Consider the following 20928-nt stretch of genomic DNA (forward strand, 5'->3'; position numbering starts at 1 on the left):
AGCAGGGCATTGAGCTGTGCCAGATCCATTGGGTTAGCAATCTGTTATGTTTTGTAGAGTTTGGGTGGACCCTTGGACATTGTGGCAGCTGACCACGCCCACAGGGGGAAGTCCTGTGAGGGGCCACAGGTCAGGCTCAGCTCTGGACACACAAACACAGATTATATCTTTTATTGCACAGTTTATGGAACCACCAGAGGTGGCGGTAGTGAGTAGAAGATGGAGCCCGGCTGGGCTAGTATTCCTCAGGATGCTGGAACAGCGGTTTCTCTGGTAGCAGTGCTGTAGGGAGAAGAACTAAGAAAATGAGTACACAAAGATATGCACAGAGTCCCCAGTGTAGAGAAGCCCAGAGATAGGAAGAGTTGGCCCTCGAGGAGCGAGTACCAGATCCCTGGGCAGAGAGACTCGTAGACACGTACTCACACAGTAGTTCTCCATGGAAGGTGGCACAGGTGCTGGAATGGAGGCAGTGAGACAGCAAGGAATGAGTACCTGGTTCCAGGTAATCAGCTCTGAGGAGGAAATGGTAGCTGTACTCATAGATGGTGTCTGTAGCGAATTCTTCCAAGTAGAAGAGGAGATGGACACAGGCAGCGGTTCAGGGAACATGGGCCCTCGAGGAGCGAGTACCGGTTCCTGGTCACGACCTGAAAGAAGCAGAGAGGCCCCCGAGGAGCGGGTACCTCGGTAACAGCTAAGAGTCCAAATAGGAGTTGGAGGCAGAGTAGCTGGGTACGGAGAGCGAATCCCATCCGTAGAATTCCCCCATGCTAACTCAAAGGCTAGCCAACAAATGTAGGCTTAAATATCCGGGCAACGTGACGTCATCACAGGGGGACGCCCCTGAGGTTCGCACCATAGAGGAAATAAGAATGGGGGCCACGCGGGAGGAGCATGGTAGGAGGAGCATGGCGGAAGGCAGCGCCCAAGCCGGTCCGGGAACGCAGGAGGGGATGGCAGGCAGACGCCATGGCAGTCAGACATCCACATGGAGCAGGAGGAGTCGCAGAAAAAGAAAGGTAGGCGGAGTGAAGCCGTCGGGCAGCAACGGTTGTAACAGGCTCTCTGCTCTCTTTCATATCCTCGCCTGATATTACTTGGAAAGAATATGTATAGAGGGGCTTGCATCCCTTGTTCTGAGCTGGTTGCTGTAGTTCTGGCGGGCTACCACAGAGATAGCAGTACTGTAGTTCCTCTGAGTCAGTGAGGAAGCAGCCATTGCAGGACCACAGATGAGCAGAGGATCCAATTTGGCTCCAGTACTGCTAATAACAGAAAGATCTGATAAATCTAGGAAGCTGATGTCGATTGAGGAAGCTGGCCTCCAATAAAGACAGCAGTACAGTCCCCGGGCTGCAGACAAGTAAAACAGTTGGTGTGACCCTGTGGTCCAGGAAGTCAGTGCAGCCCATGGGTCAAGCCAATGAGTAAAGGAACCAGTGAGAGAAAGATTGTGGGAAGGAGAAAGGAAGAGGTGAGAAATCTGGAGCTGGAGGGAGAGGATATGGGAGAAGAAATGGGAGACGGTAAGAAGGTGCAGGAGAGGTATGGGATGATGCTTGGAGGAACATTTGGGGTGAGATAGGGAACTAGGGGGTGAAGGCAGAGGCATTGCTAGGTATTTAAATGACTTGGGGCACAGGCCATGGAGTCCAATTAAATTCAAGAATCACAATCATCCTACCTCCTCCAGATCTTCCTGTAAAAACACAGGACACTGATATTACTAATATCCTGGTGGGGCAATTTTAAAACATTGGCACCAATCACACTGGAAGAGCACATTTTATTTATTTTATTTATTTGCTTTTGTATACTGACATTCGTTGGGGTACATCACATCGGTTTACATGTTGAGGTGGAGAAATATTAGGACGAGTGTGTCTTACTATTTTACATGGAGGAGGCAAATCAACAGTTACTACAATTACATTTAGCAAATCAACAGTTAGTATAATTACATTTTAGCAGTGGTGAACATTGAAACGGAATTGAGTCAAACAGCTCAACAGTTAGTACAGTTATATTTTGCAAGTCAACAGTTAGTACAATTGCCTTTTAGCAGTGGTGAACATTGAAACGGAATTGATTCAAACGGCTTAACATAGCGTTTTGATTCAACAGCTCAGCAGGTCAATAACTATGGTTATATAGGGAGGTAGGCATCGCTAGTTATTTACAGAGGGGGGGGAGTCTGTACATGGGAGGCAGGGTGGGGCTTATTGAGGTACGCAGGCATGTCTAGAGGTTAATTGTGACGTTTCTCCTTTGTTGTGAGGTTGGGGTGGGCATGGGGGGGGGGGAGTAAGGTTTGAGGCAGTGGCGTAGCCAGAATTGATTTTTTTGGGTAGGCACAAGGTTAACATTGGTGGGCTGTAGGCATGCACGACTACTAGTTGTTTTCTTACTGATAAATAATGCCATATATTGCACCCTAGAATGGCTTTCTAAGTAATTTGCAACAGCCATTATACATCATGTATGAAACTTTAAATAATTTACTTCAATTATTTCAAGCATTAAAAATTCCTTATTAATCAGAATTTATTTTATATTTATTGCAGTTTATAAATGCACAAGTATAGAAAACAATCAGATCCAATCATGTAATAAAACAAAAATTAATGTATTCTTTCATGAACCATCTTTGCAGAAAACCAGAAATCTTCATAACTACAATAAAATATAATTAATCATCAGAACAGGTGCAGCACAGAGCTAGGGCAATTCACATTACAACTAATATGAAAAGTTTTTTTTCAAATTCTGGTGTCACCTCAGCAAAAAATATCCCTCCACTGCTAGTTTGTGAAGTAACACAAACTCTTGCAAAGAAAGAGGCATCTAGAACCTTGCCATACAGTCACAGCACTGACTCTCAGCATTCAAATAACAGCAACCTTATGAAAAAGCAGCAATGCAAATACTACACCAGGCCCTAGAACATTAATACATCACCTACTGGAATAACAGAACAAGCTGGACTACTACTACAGAGAAACTATATGCTAGAAATACTGCATTTCTGTCACAAACAGGCAAAACTGAGACCGACCCTTACCTAATATAGAAATAAGAGACTATAAATTAGAAACTGAAACATGCAGATAAAACCAAAATAGAAAGCCTGAGAAACTAAAATTTCTGAACAGTGGAATATTTAAGAAAGAGCAAAATACAAAAATATAAGAAATGCACATTCCCAAAGATGACATATTTAAATTGCTCGTAATAATAAGGCTAAAGTACCACAGATTATCAACAAAACAAATCACCGTGAATTACGGTTTTTTGTATCATTAAGTAGACCTCATACATAGGCGTAGATGTGAATGCTATTCAGCATAACTTTTTACACCAGTAGAATAATCATGGGTCAGAAATGAATTTTATATGCTTAATGAATCCAAAGTGAAAAGAATTCAAAGTTGATGTAGCATGACATTTCTCATTGTATTCATTGTTGCATCATGTATGTATTTGTTTATTTATTTATTTATTATTTTTACTATACCGGCTTTCATGACATGGATCACATCAAACCGGTTTACATTTAACAAAGTGTGCAAGATAAGAGATAACTCAAACAACTGTAACAAGAGGATTGTAAGGAGAGTGACAGTTACAATAAAACAGGGAAATAAATACTGGGAGTTGGAGGTGAGAAGAGGGGGATTTAACTTACAGCAACTTATTTACAAGGTTACAAGATTAAGGCGATTAAATGTGATTTGTATAGTAAATGATAATGATAACAATGTGAAGGTGATGGCAGCGAATGACAAAGTTTGTTATTTAAAACCATTTTTAATAGTGTGATTGAGATGTCGGGTGTAGGTCTCAGTCAGGGATTGGATAGTGTGGTTGAGATGTCTGGTGTAGGTCTCAGTCAGGGATTGGAAAGGCTTTTTTAAAAAGCCAAGTTTTCAGGCTTTTTCTAAATGTTGGAAGGCAGGGTTCTTGTCTCAGGTCCGCTGGGATGGAGTTCCATAATGGTGGACCTGCGGTTGAGAATGCTCTGGCACTGAGAGACTTATGATGAATGGTTTTTGCGTGAGGCACCTGAAGAGATTCTTTGTAGGATTCCCTGATGGGTCTGACGGATGTGTGTTTTTTGAAGGGAATTTGTAAGTTGATCCGGGCTTGTTGGTGAATGACTTTGTAGATGGTGGTGATGGATTTGTATATGATTCTGTAATGGATCGGTAACCAGTGAAGGTCCTTGAGGATTGGGGTGATGTGGTCCATTCTCCTAGAGTTCGTCAGGATTCTGGCAACTGTATTCTGCACCATTTGTAGAGGTTTGGTGTGGGAAGCTGGGAGACCTAGTAGTAGCGATTTAGAATAATCTAGTTTGGAGAAGATTATTGCTTGAAGAATTGTTCTGAAGTCCTGTGAGTGGAATAAAGGTTTTATTCTTTTTAGGATATGTAATTTGTGAAAGCAATCTTTGGTGGTTTGGTTGATGAATGATTTTAAGTTGAGACGGTTATCCATGATGGCGCCTAGGTCTCTTACGTGAGAGGTTTGAAGGAGAGCTGGTGGCTTTGAAAGGGTATTGTTGTTTTCCGGGGAAATAAGTAGAAATTCCGTTTTCGAGGCATTGAGAATTAGGTTTAGATTGGTGAGGAGGTGGTTGATTTCTGTTAGGCAGCTATTCCAGAATTCTAATGTTTTAGAGATGGATTATTTTACCGGGATCACGATCTGGACGTCGTCTGCAAAAAGGAAGTGTTTCAGGTTTAGTTTCGTTAGTAGTAGGCAGAGAGTGAGCAGGTAAACATTGAAGAGCGTGGGTGAAAGGGAGGAGCCCTGTGGCACCCCTTGAGAGGAAGGAAAGTAATGTGATTCTTTGTTAAGAATTTTGACCTTGTATCCTCTGTTGTCCAAGAAAGTTTTGAACCAGGTCAGTGCTGTGCCTTTCACTCCTATGTTTGCCAGTTGTTTTATGAGGAGGTGGTGGTTGACTGTATCGAAGGCAGCCGAAAGGTCGAGGAGGATTAATAGGTAAGCGTGACCTTTATCTATGCCGGAGAGTAGGAAGTCCATGAGGGAGAGAAGAAGTGTTTCGGTGCTTGATTCTTTGCGAAATCCATATTGATTCGGGGAGAGGATCTTGTGATCCTCGATGTAATTTGATAATTGGGTGTTTACTAGTTTTTCCATAACTTTAGCTATAAACGGAAGGTTGGAGATGGGGCGGTAATTGTTGGGATCGTTCGCATTTAGGTTGGGTTTTTTTAGGAGTGGTTTGATTGAAGCCGTTTTGAGGTCGTCTGGGTAGATACCCTGGGACAGGGAACAATTTATGATGTCGGCTAGAGATTTCGATATAGTATCCGGGATTAGAAGAAGTAATTTGGACGGGATTTGATCAATCGGGTGTGATGACAGTTTCATTTTCTTCAGAACCGATTGAATCTCTGAAATGGTGATGGGTTCGAAGGCGTTTAGGTGAATGTCTTTGTTTGGGAGAAGATATGTACTATCGGATGTGCCCTTGTTTGGTGACAGTTGTTTGAGGAGGTCAGAGATTTTTTTACTGAAATGAAGAGCCAGTTCGTCTGCTTTTGTTTGGGATAATTTGGTTGGAATATCTGGAGTGATAGCTTTAGTGAGACTGGAGACGTAGGTGAAAAGAGCTTTAGAGTCGAAGATGAGGTGGTGGATCTTGCTGGCATAGTAGTCTCTTTTGGTTTTTAAGGTCATGTTTTTGTATAAGTGGAGAGAACGTTTGTAATCGGATAGTGAGGAAGGAGAGGGGGCTTTACGCCATTTTCTTTCTTTCTGACGAAGCAGGTGTTTGAGTTTACGCAGCTCATCCTTAAACCAGGGTTGTCTTTTGGACGCATTTTGTTTAAGCTTTTTAGTTGTCAGAGGACATAGTATGTTGGCTACTGATTCTGTTATTTTGGACCAGGATTGGAGGGCTGTGTTGGGCGTGGTGACGTCAATATAGGAGAGATCCGGGACTAGGAGCTTGGTGAGGTACTCTGAGGCGCAAGGTTTCCTGTAGATAAATGATGGACTGGCGGTCTGCTTGGAGTCCAGTTGTAATAGTGAAAAAGTAGTGGAGATTATTGAGTGGTCTGACCATGGGACTTGATTGCACTCTGGTTGTTTGGTTTGTGAAATGCCGGAGTTAGTAAAGAGAAGATCTAGCGTGTGGCCCGCTTTGTGAGTAGGTTTATTGATTTGTTGTTTGAAACCCATTGCTGACATTGCTGTGAGGAAAGCTTCGCAATTTGTTGAGAGGAGGACTTTGTCTACATGCAAGTTAAAGTCTCCCAAGATTATAGCAGGGGTATCTAAGTTTAAGTGAGAGGCTATGATTTCGAGAATGGGAGAGGCATCAGAATCTAGCAGGCCTGGAGGGGCGTAGACTAGGAGGATTTGCAGATGTTCAGATTTAAACAATCCTATTTCTAGTTTGGTAGCAGAGTGGATTGGGTAGTGTGAGAATCTCAGAGAATTTTTGACAGCTAGGAAGATACCCCCGCCTCTTTTTTTTTTGCCTTGGGATAGAGAAAAAATCGTAAGTCTGTGATGGTAATTGGTTTATGAGGGCGATGTCCGAAGATTTTAGCCATGTTTCGGTTATAGCACAAAAGTCTGGGGTTGTATCCTGCAGAAGATCGTTGAGTATTATTGTTTTGTTAGTGATTGAGCGTTAAATAGAATGATGGTGAATAGAGAGAGTCCTAAAAACTGAGTGGTGGTGGAAATCATTATAGGGATGAGGGATTTGTAGGTGCGTAAGCGGTTCAGCATTTTTGATTTTGAGAGAGTTTGTTGTGGTGGACGAGTAGAGGGCGGAGAAGGAGAGTAGAACACGCCTCAAGGAGGGGCAGTGGGTGAAGGCCTTGTCCTGCAAGGATGTTTTGTGGGTGTGGGATTGCAGGCGGGATCTTCTGACTCTGTGGTGTTGTCCTTATGGTGGGATGGGAATGGAGTTCTGTTGTCTCTGTGGGGTAGTCTCTGTGGTCGGTGTGGTCTCTGTGGTGTAGTCTCCATGGTGTAGTTTCTGAGGTGTAGTCTCTGTGGTGTAGTCTCTGTGGCGTGGTCTCTGTGGCATAGTCTCATGGTCGGTGTAGTCTGTGGCGTAGTCTCTGTGGCGTAGTCTCGGGGTCGGTGTAGTCTCAGAGGCGTATAGTCTCTGTGGCGTAGTCTCGTGGTCGGTGTAGTCTCTGTGGCGTAGTCTCTGTGGCGTATAGTCTCTGTGGTGTAGTCTCTGTGGCGTAGTCTCGTGGTCGGTGTAGTGTCTGTAGTGTGATCTCTGTGGAGTTGGTCCTTGTAGTCTCTGTGGTATTGTCCTTGTCTTGAGAAGAGTCTGGGGTTCTGCCGAGGTTGCGTGGATTTGAGGGCGATTTCCTGCTTGCAAGGGGTTGACGGTTAGATCTTATTAATTTGATTAGTGATGGCGCGGAGAGAGAGCTTAAGCTATTTGGGTGCCCGTGGGGGCTGCACGAAGGCGCGCACAAAGGGGCGGGCCCCTTTGTCGCGCTCCTTCGGCGCGCAACACCGGGAGGAGAGAGGGTTTTTAAATCCCCTCAGCGATGCCCGGCGATGATGTCACCGCTGCGCCGGATTTGTGGTAGGCTGCAGGGAAGCGAAGGTAAGTTGGGCCCGGAGAGGCGGAGGGCCGGAGGGAGAAGCCTCGCGGTCGGCGTGGAGCCCGTTGGGGGGAAGGGTGAGATCGAAAGGCCTTACCCCGACAGGCTTGCAGAGCCGATCGCGCAGGCCCGAGCCACCGGTTCCCCTCGATGTCCGCTGGCGAAGAGAGAGCTGCCGGGAGGAGAGAGGGTTTTTAAATCCCCTCAGCGACGCCTGGCATCATAGAATTGACAACATTCAATTTCTTAAGATAATGTAGAAATGTGAGGAAACGCATTACTTCCATGTTGGTGAAAATGCCGCGAAAATCAACTCACATACATTTGGCCCCTTGATGAAGGCAGACGCCGAAACACGGTCAGTGTCGGGTTAGTACAACTCGAGCCTTGTAACATCTTTAACTTCTTCACATGCAAAAAAAGCTAAGTAGCCTCATTATCTTAAGAAATTGAATGTTGTCAATACTATGATGCGTTAAGAAATTCTGCAACAATTAATACAATGGGAAATGTCATGCTACATCAACTTTGAATTTTTTTCACTTTGGACTCACTAAGCATATAAAATTCTTTTCTGACCCATGATTATACTACTCATGTAAAACGTTATGCTAAATAGCATTCACATCTACGCCTATGTATGAGGTCTACTTATTGATACAAAAAAACGTAATTCATGGTGATTTGTGGTACTTTAGCCTTCTTATTATTACGATTTTATACACTACTACCTGTCCATAAATTTTGAGAAAGCGGTTGTGTTGCTTATATTTAAATTGCTAACATCTCAAAATAATTTTTTTTTTTTACCTTTGTTGTCTGATCTTTGTATTTTTCTAATCAGTTGGTCCTGGTCTCTTTTTCCCATTTTTTCCCTTGTTGCTCATTTCCTAATTCCTTTTCAGTGTCTTTCTTCTATTACTGTCTTCTTCCCTTACACACACACACACACACACACACACACATGCTTTCTCTCACAGACTCCCCCTCGCACACTCATGCTCTCACTCTCATATGCTCTCCCCCCCCCCCCCCACCCACACAAGCTCACATTCTCTGCAGACACACATACAAGCTCTCACTTTCTCACCCCTCCCCAGGCTTATATTCTTATGCACACACAGACGCACATCCAGGCACCCATTCTCACCCACACACATAAACCCAGACTCTCATTCTCACCCGCAAACCCATGCTCCCAGTCTCACCCACATACACATATTCAAGCTCCCATTCTCACCCATACATACACTCATTTAAGGTCCCATTCTCACCCACACATACACATATTCAAGCACCCATTCTTACCCACATATTTAAGCTCCCATTCTCACCCACACACACAGGCTCCCATTCTCACCCATAAATACACACATTCAAGCTCCCATTCTCAAGCACACACAAACCCAGGCTCCCATTCTCACCCACATATTCAAGTTTCCATTCTCACACACACACACACACACACACACACACACACACACATTCAAGATTCCAATCTCACTCCCACACACACCCAGGCTCCAATTTTCACCCCCACACACACACTCAGGCTCCCATTCTCACCCAAGTGCGTGCACAGCTTCTGCTTCCTCCCCCCAAAGCAGGAAGATCAGCTGGCCTCTCCTGCTGCCCCGGCCTCCTGCTATCTTCGGGCCGTACGGCCCACCTATCTTCCTGCTTGGGGGGGTAAGGGGGAGAAAGTGGAAGTTGTGCGCTGTGCTTACGCTCCCCCCGCTCCAAACAGGAAGATCGGTGGGCCATACGGCCCGAAGATAGCAGGAGGCCGGTGGCAGCAGGAGAGGCCAGCTGATCTTCCTGCTTTGGGGGGAGGAAACGGAAGCTGTGCGCGGCACTTCAGCTCCCCCAAACAGGAAAATCGGTCGGCCATACGGCCGCAGCACTGCTTCCCCATGTGTGCCGTGATGGCACGCTAGGCATGGGTCCTCCTGTTCGCTGTCGCTGGGATGGGATCCCGTGACAGCCTTGCAGTTCCGGTGCCAGTTGGGTGGGCCTGGGTCTAAATTGGGTGGGCAGTTGCCCACCCAGGCCCACCCGGGGCTATACCACTGGTTTGAGGGCTGAAAGGCTTTTTGGAATAGACAAGTTTCTAGATTTTTGCGTAGTGCCCATGCACTGGACCAGCCAAGAGGATTTACACCATACTGGTTGATTCTTCCATGATCAGCCATCGCTGCGAGTGTTGCGCACTCCGTCCACGCCTGACCTGCACAAGGGCCTGCTCACCTCACTAGTTCCTCTGCAGGTCACGGGTCGGCCTCCCCAGCGGCAGCCGTGAGCTCCTCCAGGACTCGGCGTCCCGCGGCGGCGGTCACAGGGCCTTCCACTGTACACCAGGCCTCACGCCGGAGTTTGGCATCTCCAGTGGCATTGGCCATGCCCCTACACGTGCCGTGCGGACCGCCTGGCCTTTTGTAGGGCCAGGGGCGGGTCCTAGCTCTGTGGCACACCCTGATTGAATGTACGATATAAGGAAGTCCCTGCCTGCAATTCCTTGCCTTGGCAATCGGATCGGCACTGTAAGTGTACTATTTTCCCCCAGCGTTCACAGTCTTGTTCCAGTCTTGTTCCAGTGACCTACTGTTCCAGCATCCTACTGTTCCAGCGTCCTATTGTTCCAGCCTTGTCCAGCATCCTTCTGTTCCAGCATCCTTCTGTTCTGGTGTCTGTTTGTCCTGTCTCCCCAGGTAGCACCCTGCTCCTTGACCATTCTATTCGCTGCATGGATCCTGACCTCTGCTTGCCTTGTGACCTCGTCTGACCTTTGGAACCTGACCCCTGCTTTGATGACTAATCCTCGGACTGATCCTCGGATTCTGACCCCGGCTGCCATTGACCACGTCTCCTGATTCTGGCTTGTCCCTTGCCTTGTCATCGCCTACACTGTACTGGCCTTCCTTGATCCTCCAGACCTTCAGCCTAGTGTCCTACCATGCTCCCTTGCTGTTCGTGGGCACACCTCTCTACTACCTCTCCAGGAGACCCTGCGAGGCCCACCTAAGTCCAAGCGGCCCGGGTCCCTACAGGCTCCACTCAGGGGGACCGCGGGCTTCCAGTGGTGAAGCTCATCCTAGCCTCTGTCTCCTCCTGTGCTCTGCCCCCTGGGGGCAGGTGCTTCCTGGTCCCTACCAGGGAGCCGTTCTCCACTGCTCCAGGACAAGGGTCCACCTCCAAGCGCAACAGCGAGGGTCTCTCTCCAGTTCTGTTCAACTTAGGTACTGCTTGTTTTCATAAAACTATTTTATTCTATACCGTATCTCTCCATAGAATAAAAAATAAATTGTAGATAGAACATGCAATAACATAATTACTGAAAGTCATATTCCAATCACTGGATTTCTGGCAAATATTAAAACCTTTCAATGGATCATGAAAGAATCATCTAAAACAGGGTTTCCCAACCTTTTTGGGAGCATGGACCCCTTTTCAACCTCCAAAGTTTTCACGGACCCCCACATGCTTGTTTAATTTTCACGTGCAGTTATATGCTATATATAGAAAAGTTATTAATGTAATAAATAATTATATGCACATCAGACTCATTCATAATAAATAAAACCTAAAAATGTTTACTGATATAAACTAAATACATATAATTGCAAAGCACAGCAGTAAAGGTGCAGGAATGAATTAATCTTCATTAACTTATGTAGTGTAACTATAGGCAGCCACACAGCTGGATCTGGAGCAACTAGGGGGAATGGACTGGTGAAGCGATTAGGGGGTGGGAAGAGAGAAAGAGAGGGAGAAAGATTGGCGGCATGGGAGAGATGGACTGGAGGTGGGAGATGGACTTGTGGAGGAATAGAGAAAGAAACTGACCACGGTGGGATGGTGGAGGGAGGGAAGGAGAGAGGCTGTCAGGTGTGGACTGGTGGAGGAAGAGAGGCTGGTGGAGAGAGAGAGAGAGAGGCAGAGAATGAAAGACTTACAGGGATGGACTGGTACAGCGAGAGAGAGACTGCTGGGGATGGACTGGTGGAGAGAAAGATACTGGTGAGGATGGACTGATAAAGAGAGAGGGACTGGTTGGGATTGGTAGGGATGAATTTGTGGAGATAGAGGGAATGGTGGGGATGGAGTGGTGGAGAGAGAGAGACTAGTGGGGATGGACTCTGGAGGTAGAGAGAGACTGATGAGGATAGATTGATAGAGGGAGAGAGGGAGAGAGAGATTGGTGGGGATGAACTCGTGTAGGGAGAAAAAGTAATGAGGCTGGATTAGTGGAGGGAAAGAGAGAAACTGGTAGAGGGAGAGAAAGGGACTGGCAGGGATGGACTGGTGAAAGGAGAGAGAAGAATGACTGGCGGGGATGGATTTTAAAAAGAGACTCAAAACCTGGTTATTCGAGCAAGCATTTAATTAAAGCCAAGCAATTACTCGTTTCATATTTTACCATCCGTCAGACTACGCACTAGTCCATCAATCAGAATACAAACTATAGTAACACTTCATCTCTCTCCCTCATCACAAATAAATAAATGATCCATAATCCGTATAATTTACTAATCTAATTCTCTCCCAGAGCTACAACCAATCTTTCAAAAAATTCACAATATAACTATTATTTAATATATATTTATAACGATTATTATGCCTTATGTTCTCTCTTATCCTAGTTCACTCTCCTGTTGTAATGTAATTGCATTCTTACATGTTTGTTATTGTTTCAATGTAAACCGAAATGATATGTAACTTTGCTACATGAATTGCGGTATATAAAAATGTTAAATAAATAAATAAATAAATAAATAAATAAGGAGAGAGATGGACTGATGGAGGGAGAGGGGGAGAGTGGTTGGGGTGGACTGTGGAGCAGAGAGAGAGTGAGAGACTTATGGGGAAAGAGGAATGTTTGAGACAGGCCCCCATCACCAAAAGGGAGAGGTGGAGAGAGGTTTGGTGCACTGATTTCCCACCCAGTCTCTCCCCCCGGTATTATTTTTTATTATCGTTACTAATTTTAAAGAAAATCACCTGGGACAGGGAAACCACTCTGTTAAATTGATATATTCAGAGACAGGACAGCCCTGCTCATAAAGCAAGAGTCATTGCTACAAACATTTGGCAGCATTATGGCAAGGTGCTGGGTGTGCAGGTCAGTGGCATCTCTAGACAGAAGAACCTTCTAAGTAACAAAGAAACCCTGGCCAGTTTCAGCCATCTAGTAAAACTATTACTAAAATTATTCAAGAGCGTCAATCATTAAAAAGTCTTCTATTTATCTATCGATCTTTATGCTTTACTTTAAGTATGTTTATTTATGTTTTATTGTTAGTTGATATCATTTATAAACGTTTGATTTGTACACGGCTTAGGGTTCCGTGTGTGGTGATTCGATTATTAGGAATGTAGATAGCTGGGTGGCTGGTGGGCGTGAGGATCGCCTGGTAACATGCCTACCTGGTGCGAAGGTGGCGGACCTCATGCGTCACCTAGATAGGATTTTAGACAGTGCTGGGGAGAAGCCGGCTGTCGTGGTACATGTGGGCACCAACAACATAGGAAAATGTGGGAGGGAGGTTCTGGAAGCCAAATTTAGGCTCTTAGGTAAAAGCTTAAATTCAGAACCTCCAGGGTAGCATTCTCTGAAATGCTCCCTGTTCCACGCGCAGGTCACCAGAGGCAGGCAGAGCTCCGGAGTCTCAATGCGTGGATGAGACGATGGTGCAATGAAGAGGGATTCAGTTTTGTAAGGAACTGGGGAACCTTTTGGGGAAGGGGGAGTCTCTTCCGAAGGGATGGGCTCCACCTTAACCAGGGTGAAACCAGACTGCTGGCGCTAACCTTTAAAAAGGAGATAGAGCAGCTTTTAAACTAAGCAAAGGGGAAAGCCGACAGTCGCTCAGCAGCGCATGGTTCGGAGAGAGGTATCTTCAAAGGATACTAATGATGTATTATAATTAGGGCATCCTGAAAGTGAGGTTCCAATAATAAGAAAAGTAGTCCAAGTGCCTGTAACTAAAAACTCACCTGAGCTAAAAAACTCTAACTTACCCCTATCAATTAAAAAGCAGAATGAATTTCTTGAAGTTAAAACAAAGGGTGTTGTCCTTAGGGGCAACCTTTTTTTTTTTTTTAATTCCCTTGTAAATGCTTGGTTGTACTACAAAGAAACAAATTTATTTTTCAGGATCCAACTCATTTGGAGTCTTTCCTACAAGATAAGGGTTGAGGTAGTAAAGCTGCAAGCAATAAAGTTTATCTCCTGTGTTTTGTAATTTGAATTACATATTTTCCTATAAATGATTTGTAATGATCCTCCCATAATGTGGACTAGAAATTTTTGATGTATTTACTAGGGATGTGAATCGTTTTTTGACGATTTAAAATATCGTCCGATATATTTTAAATCGTCAAAAATCGTTAGAGGCGATATTTAATAGGAATTCCCCCGATTTATCGTCAAAAATCGTAAATAGGGGGAAGGGGGAGGGGAAGGGGGAGGGTGGGAAAACCGGCACACTAAAACAACCCTAAAACCCACCCCGACCCTTTAAAATAAATCCCCCACCCTCCCAAACCCCCCCAAAATGCCTTAAATTACCTGGGGTCCAGTGGGGGGGGTCCCGGTGTGATCTTTTACTCTCGGGCCTCCAGTGCGTTGTAGAAATGGCGCCGGCGCTACCTTTGCCCTGTCATATGACAGGGCAAAGGTAGCACCGGCGCCATTTTATTTTTTGTCCCCCGACGTCAGGAGCGTAGGAGATCGCCATTTTGTACGGCAAAACGATTTGAGTGCAGGAGGTCATTCCCGGACCCCCGCTGGACTTTTGGCAAGTCTTGTGGGGGTCAGGAGGCCCCCCCAAGCTGGCCAAACGTCCCTCGGGGTCCAGCGGGTGTCCGGGAGCGATCTCCTACGCTCCTGACGTCATTTTGTACGGCAAAACGATTCGAGTGCAGGAGGTCGTTCCCGGACCCCCGCTGGACTTTTGGCAAGTCTTGGGGGGGGGGGTCAGGAGGCCCCCCCAAGCTGGCCAAAAGTCCCTGGGGTCCAGCGGGGGTCCGGGAGCGATCTCCTACGCTCCTGACGTCGGGGGACAAAAAAACAAAATGGCGCCGGTGCTACCTTTGCCCTGTCATATGACAGGGCAAAGGTAGCGCCAGCGCCATTTCTACAATGCACCGGAGGCCCGAGAGTAAAAGATCACACCGGGACCCCCCCTCTGGACCCCAGGTAATTTAAGGCATTTTGGGGGGGTTCAGGAGGGTGGGGGATTTATTTTAAAGGGTCGGGGTGGGTTTTAGGAATGTTTTAGTGTGCCGGTTTTCCCGCCCTCCCCCGATTTACGATTTACACGATATTTAAAAAAACAAAACCGCGACGATCCGATTCCCTCCCCCCCAGCCGAAATCGATCGTTAAGACAATCGATCACACGATTCACATCTCTAGTATTTACTCTTCTGATAAGATTACCTTATGTTTTACTATACATGAAAATTGTTTCTTCTTGATTTTTTACAACTGTAAATTGTTTAAAATCTCAATAAAGTATAAATTAAAAAAAAAAAAGCAGAATGAAAATACAAACAAAAAACAAACTTTGAAATGTTTGTATGCTAATGCCAGAAGTCTAAGAATGTATAGCAGTGAATGATGACATAGACTTAATTGGCATCTCAGAGATATGGTGGAAGGAGGACAACCAATGGGACAGTGCTATACCGGGGTACAAATTATATCGCAATGACAGAGAGAAGCACCTGGGAGGCGGTGTGGTGCTGTATGTCCGGGATGGCATAGAGTCCAACAGGATAAACATCCTGCATGAGACTAAATGCACAATTGAATCTTTATGGGTAGAAATCCCTTGTGTGTCAGGGAAGACTATAGTGATAGGAGTATACGATTGTCCACCTGGTCAAGATGGTGAGATGGACAGTGAAATGCTAAGAGAAATTAGGGAAACTAACCAAATTGGTAGTGCGGTAATAATGGGAGACTTCAATTACCCATCAGACAAAAAGTGCAGGTAGAGGGTCAATCCTGACAAAAGACTCCAAATGGATTTCAAAGTTAATAAAGATTTTTATTCATTTATGAGGCAACTCCACTGATTCAAATCCCAAGCAATACTTTACGGCGTCCCCCGACACGGTCCCGTGTTTCGCCTAGGGCTGCATCGGGAGGGTAGCACCAACAGGATTTCTCAATAGGAAAGCTGACAGCTTGATTTTCTGAATTCTGACAGGGAGCGCTCCCTGTCAGAATTCAGAAAATCAAGCTGTCAGCTTTCCTATTGAGAAATCCTGTTGGCGCTACCCTCCCGATGCAGCCCTAGGCGAAACACGGGACCGTGTCGGGGGACGCCGTAAAGTATTGCTTGGGATTTGAATCAGTGGAGTTGCCTCATAAATTAATAAAAATCTTTATTAACTTTGAAATCCATTTGGAGTCTTTTGTCAGGATTGACCCTCTACCTGCACTTTTTGTCTGATGTGAGATTACCTTAAAGTGCAGCCTGCTCTGATATATTTTTGGTTCTGGATTACCTAGACTTCAATTACCCCAATATTGACTGGGTAAATGTATCATCGGTACATGCTAGAGATATAAAGATCCTGGATGGAATAAATGACATTTGTTTGGAGCAATTGGTTCAGGAACCGACAAGAGAGGGAGCAATTTTAGATCTAATTCTCAGTGGAGCACAGGATTTGGTGAGAGAGGTAACGGTGGTGGGGCCACTTGGCAATAGTGATCATAACATGATTAAATTTGAATTAATGACTGGAAGGGGGACAGTAAGCAAATCCACGGCTTTCGTGCTAAACTTTCAAAAGAAAAACTTTGATAAAATGAGAAAAATTGTTAGAAAAAAACTGAAAAGAGCAGCTACAAAGGTTAAAAGTGTGCATGAGGCTGTGGTCATTGTTAAAAAATACAATCCTAGAAGCACAGTCCAGATGTATTCCACACATTAAAAAAGGTGGAAAGAAGGCAAAACGATTATCGGCAAAGTTAAAAGGGGAGGTGAAAGAAGCTATTTTAGCCAAAAGATCTTCATTCAAAAAATGGAAGAAGGATCCAACAGAAGAAAATAGGATAATGCATAAGCATTGGCAAGTTAAATGTAAGACATTGATAAGACAGGCTAAGAGAGAATTTGAAAAGAAGTTGGCCGTAGAGGCAAAAACTCACAGTAAAACCCTTTTTAAATATATCCAAAGCAGAAAGCCTGTGAGGGAGTCAGTTGGACCGTTAGATGATCAAGGGGTTAAAGGGGCACTTAAAGAAGATAAGGCCATCGCGGAAAGATTAAATGATTTCTTTGCTTCGGTGTTTACTGAAGAAGATGTTGGGGAGGTACCCGTACTGGAGAAGGTTTTCATGGGTAATGATTCAGATGGACTGAACCAAATCACGGTGAACCTAGAAGATGTGGTAGGCCTGACTGACAAACTGAAGAGTAGTAAATAACCTGGACCGGATGGTATACACCCCAGAGTTCTGAAGGAACTAAAAAATGAAATTTCAGACCTATTAGTAAAAATTTGTAACCTATCATTAAAATCATCAATTGTACCTGAAGAATTGAGAATAGCTAATGTAACTCCAATATTTAAAAAGGGCTCCAGGGGCGATCTGGGAAACTACAGACCGGTTAGCCTGACTTCAGTGCCAGGAAAAATAGTGGAAAGTGTTCTAAACATCAGAATCACAGAACATATAGAAAGATATGGTTTAATGGAACAAAGTCAGCATGGCTTTACCCAAGGCAAGTCTTGCCTCACAAATCTGCTTCACTTTTTTGAAGGAGTTAATAAACATGTGGATAAAGGTGAACCGGTAGATGTAGTGTACTTGGATTTTCAGAAGGCGTTTGACAAAGTTCCTCATGAGAGGCTTCTAGGAAAAGTAAAAAGTCATGGGCTAGGTGGCGATGTCCTTTCATGGATTTCAAACTGGCTAAAAGACAGGAAACAGCGAGTAGGATTAATTGGACAATTTTTTCAGTGGAAGGGAGTGGGCAGTGGAGTGCCTCAGGGATCTGTATTGGGACCCTTACTTTTCAATATATTTATAAATGATCTGGAAAGAAATACGACGAGTGAGGTAATCAAATTTGCAGATGATACAAAATTGTTCAGAGTAGTTAAATCACAAGCAGATTGTGATAAATTGCAGGAAGACCTTGTGAGACTGGAAAATTGGGCATCGAAATGGCAGATGAAATTTAATGTGGACAAGTGCAAGGTGATGTATATAGGGAAAAATAACCCATGCTATAGTTACACAATGTTAGGTTCCATATTAGGTGCTACCACCCAAGAAAGAGCTCTAGGTGTCATAGTAGATAACACATTGAAATTGTCGGTTCAGTGTGCTGCGGCAGTCAAAAAAGCAAACAGAATGTTGGGAGTTATTAGAAAGGGAATGGTGAATAAAACAGAAAATGTATTAATGCCTCTGTATCGCTCCATGGCGAGATCGCACCTTGAATACTGTGGACAATTCTGGTTGCCGCATTTCAAAAAAGATATAATTGCGATGGAGAAGGTACAGAGAAGTGCGACCAAAATGATAAGGGGAATGGAACAGCTCCCCGATGAGGAAAGACTAAAGAGGTTAGGACTTTTCAGCTTGGAGAAGAGACTGCTGAGGAGGATATGATAGAAGTGTTTAAAATCATGAGAGGTCTAGAACGGGTAGATGTGAATCGGTTATTTACTCTTTCAGATAATAGAAAGACTAGGGGGCACTCCATGAAGTTAGCATGTGGCACATTTAAAACTAATCCGAGAAAGTTCTTTTTCACTCAACTGCACAATTAAACTCTGGAATTTGTTGCCAGTGGATGTGGTTAGTGCAGTTAGTAGAGCTGTGTATAAAAAAGGATTGGATAAGTTCTTGGAGGAGAAGTCCATTACCTGCTATATTAATGAAGTTGACTTAGAAAATAGCCACTGCTATTACTAGCAACGGTAACATGGAATAGTCTTAGTTTTTGGGTACTTGCCAGGTTCTTATGGCCTGGATCAGCCACTGTTGGAAACAGGATGCTGGGCTTGATGGACCCTTGGTCTGACCCAGTATGGCATGTTCTTATATATGGCAGTGAAGTCTGGGGTCTATACAGGATAGAACAGAATCCCAATATAAAACCTGTACCCCAAGTTCTACAATACCCTGTGCTCAAGAAACTCCCCCAACAAGGGGTGCAGAGAAGATAAGGAATTTTCCCCAATACCATTCACCATAGGAAAACAATATTCAAACTCTGGTGTTTCCTCAGTAACAGCAACACAAACTCTCTGCACTGTCAGTAACATTGTATAATACAATAGGTACAGGTGTTTAAATGGCCCGGAGGGCATGATGTCATTAGGAGGCACCACCCTAAGCTTCTTCTGTGAGGCCTTCTTATTCAGCGCTGAGGAACACAAACACACCTAAGTAGCAGCATCACGCTGCTACTTAGGCAAATGACATCCTGGGAGCATGGTGTTGGCATCAGAGGCATCGGAATGAGTGAGGCTGGACATGCAGCTGTCCCGCGACCGGCCAAAAATTACACATGCCCCCATCTCACACACACATACAGGCATGCACCTCACCTCGCACATACACACCTCCCCTCTCTCAAGACATGCACACTCACTCACATACTCCTTTTCTCACATACACCCATACACTCCCTCTCTCACAAACACTCCTCAGAAGCTCCCTCTAATACACACATTCCCTCTCTCACACACACACATACATACACACTCCTTTTCTCTCACACGTGTCCCTCTCTCCTCAGACAATCCTTTTCCCACACACAGGCTCCCTTTTTCACTCTTTTTCTCACACACTCCTTTTCTCAGACATACACATTCTCTGTCACACACTCCTTTTCTCACAGATATACATGCACTTCCCCTTTTTCACATGTATTCCTTTTTTCACACCTATATATGTTTGCTCTGTCTCACACATACACTGTATCTCTCACTCATGCTCACACACATACCTTTCTCACATACAGACACATGCCCACTGTCTTTCACACACTCACACACCTTCTCTCTCACATACCTCTTTTCTCACACACAGTCCCTTTTTATCACAAACTCCATTTCTTATATACCTACAAACGCTCCCTCACTCTCATATACACACATGTTCCTCTCTCTCACAATCCTTTTCTCACATATACACAAAGGCTTCCTTGTCTCTCACAATCCTTTTCTCACCCACACATGCTCTGTCTCACACACACACACACACACACATGCTCTTTCTCTTTCACAGAATCCTTTTCACACACATACACCCTCTCTGTCACATATTCATTTGATCACACACATACACTCCCATTTCTCTCACATACACAGACCCACTGCCTCTTTCACACACACACTCTGCATCTCCATCACATACATACATGCTCCCTCTCTCAAACCTTTTTCATATACACAGACATGCTCCCTTTCTTACATCCCCTCTCTTTCACACATGCTCCCTCTCTCACACAACTTTTCACATATACACGTTCCTTCTCACATGCACTCTTTTTCTCACAGACTTGTTTTTTCACACTCCTTTTCTCTGACACTTCTTTTCTTATACACCTAGTCCCTGTCTCACACTTTCTCACACACTCCTTTTCTCTGACATACACACATATGCTCTCTCCCACACTTTTCTCTTCACACACACAGAGATGTCCCCGCTCTCACACAATCCTTTTCATACACACACACACACACACATGCTCTCTCTGTCACATGCTCCTTTTCTCGCATATATAAATTTACTCTCCTCTCACATACACTCCTTTTCTCACACACATACACATCTCTCTTTCTTGCACTCCTTTTGTCACATACATACATACACATATGCGCCCTCTCTTTCACACTCCTTTCCTCACACACACACACACACAATCCCTCTGTCTCTCAGTGACAGATTTAGGGTTTTTCCACCCCTAGACATTGTTGGTGTTGTTGCCCCTTTCCCCAATAGGGTCAGACAACAGGAAGTAGAAGGTCTAATACATAGCCCCTTAGTTTTCTGCACCGGCTCAGGGGTAAAAGTTTCATTGGAAAAAAATTAGAACATTCAGAAGTATATTGGCAAATATTTCCATCATTTGTATTATGTTATGAGAATTGCATAATTATCCCAACTTTCTTATGTTGTTATAATTTATTTGTTTTTATTGGGTGAGGAAAAAAGATCTCAAAATCAATAGCGGGAGGAGATCTCAAAGATGAGGACTGGAGAAGGGTGAGAAGCCCAGGGAAGGGAGAGAAGCAAGGATGGACCAGGAACGGGTTTGAGAAGGTGGCAGTCT

General features: G+C 44.6%; 1 protein-coding gene across 2 annotated transcripts in view; it reads right to left on the reverse strand.

The window, feature by feature from the left end:
• The window catches only part of LOC115089683 (alpha-1-antitrypsin-like), a 56330-nt gene that overhangs the window by 34948 nt on the left and 454 nt on the right, over positions 1-20928 (reverse strand). Inside the window, exon 1 of one of the 2 annotated variants that reach the window (XM_029597880.1) lies at positions 7714-7782. The exons of the other annotated variant lie outside the window; for it this stretch is intronic. The gene's annotated coding sequence lies outside the window, so the exon portion shown is untranslated. Of the gene's footprint in view, positions 1-7713; positions 7783-20928 lie in introns of those variants that run through there. 2 annotated transcript variants of the gene reach the window in all.

This window comes from Rhinatrema bivittatum, chromosome 4 (genome assembly GCF_901001135.1).
Source record: "Rhinatrema bivittatum chromosome 4, aRhiBiv1.1, whole genome shotgun sequence".
Classification (NCBI taxonomy): domain Eukaryota; kingdom Metazoa; phylum Chordata; class Amphibia; order Gymnophiona; family Rhinatrematidae; genus Rhinatrema; species Rhinatrema bivittatum.